The following is a 1,746-nucleotide window of genomic DNA, read 5'->3' as shown; positions in this document are numbered from 1 at the left end:
GGTGGCAGCCGAAGCCTACTCTTATCGATTTTAGAACACCAAGGGATCTTTAACGTGCGCAACTTGCACACGGGCCCTCCGAGATTTTTCGCCCTTGTCCGAGAAGATCAGGGGTTTGGCAGAAAGACAGCAGTAAGGAGGAGCTAAGGAGTAGCATCAGTAGAAAGGCTGCAGAAAGAGCCAGGAGCCCAGAGGAGGGGGCACCGGAGCCTGACCTCTTCAATTTTGACTAACTTTACTCCGACTACATAATATATATGAGGCAGCGTGGTGGAATCAGGCTCTCGTCAAAATAATGAAATCGAAGAAAACAGCAGTTTTCTCCCTGCTTAGCAATTTTAATCAAATTTGTGTTTTTTGGCTCAATACATTTTATGTCCATTTACAAACACATTCCTTTGAGGATTTCACCGAAAAGCGTTGATTAAAGGCACACAAATATAAATTTACAGTTTCCGTAGACTCTCCAGCTTTGGAATTTACCAAGCTTTGGCGGCCATTTTCTCGCTAATTTTACCTCTTAAAACAGGTGACCTTCACCTCCCTCAATATATCTCCATTTCTATTGAAGATGGATGGGTCATTTTTTTCATTGAAAGCAAGACAAATAAACAAGCTTTAAGATGATACCAATAACTCTACATGCCCAAAAATTGACGAGAGCCTGATTCCACCACGCTGCCTCACATATTGTGTATCTCCCTATTAAAACTAATGTCCGTCTTAAACTTTAAGATAAGATGAGATACGTTATTTTTACTGTCCAGATCCTGGCTTATTGGTTTGATGTTTCACCACGTGCACACACACACACACACACACACACACACACACACACACACACACACACACACACACACGCACGCGCGCGCGCGCGCGCGCGCACGAACACGCACACAAACATGCACACACACGCTTCCTTACAATCTCAAGCATTTATATATCTGAGCAGCAATTTATAAGAAATAATAATCTTAAGCTAGATACATACATACCCTATGTTATTCTGATGCATGTTCTCTCTAAAGTCATATATGAATGCTTGTTATAAGCAGATGGTTAAGGTGGAAGAATTTTGATGGATGATGGTAAAAATGATCTTCTGTATCTTTCTTCATTACAGATCAGAAACCTGGGTCTTTTACTTCTGACTGATATTTTTATTTGAGAACACAAGGGATGTTTGTTGTCTTTCTTGGTTAAAATAAAATTCAACCGTTCTGCTTTTTTGAAATGCCTAACATTGTCTGGTGCTGGAGTTTACTTTCTAAAAGTGTGACAATGATTGAAGAACAGGTATCAGTTGTGTCACCGAAGTTTGCTTGACATTTGTGCGGCAGCGTGGTGGAATCAGGCTCTCGTCAATTTTTGGACATGTAGAGTTATTGTTATCATCTTAAAGCTTGTTAACTTGTCTTTATTTTGATGAAAAAAATATCCCTTTATCTTGAAAGCAAGTCGAGATATTTGTGTTCTTAGAGGTAACATTAGTGAAAAAAAGGCCGCCAAAGATTAGTTATCTCCTTAGTTTAAGAGTCCATGGTAACTGAAAATTTACTTTTTCGTGCCTTTAATCAACATTTTTCAGAAAAATCCACACAGAAATGAGTTCTTTAATGGGCATGAAAGGTGTTGAGCCAAAAAACGAAAATTTCACAAAAATTTCACAAACCTGCAGAAAAAAGCAGATTTTTCCACTCTGATTATTTTGACGAGAGGCTGATTCCACCACGCTGCCTCACATTT

Source organism: Aplysia californica, unplaced genomic scaffold, assembly GCF_000002075.1.
Source record: "Aplysia californica isolate F4 #8 unplaced genomic scaffold, AplCal3.0 scaffold00537, whole genome shotgun sequence".
NCBI lineage: Eukaryota > Metazoa > Mollusca > Gastropoda > Aplysiida > Aplysiidae > Aplysia > Aplysia californica.
Note: the sequence above shows the minus strand (reverse complement) of the source record.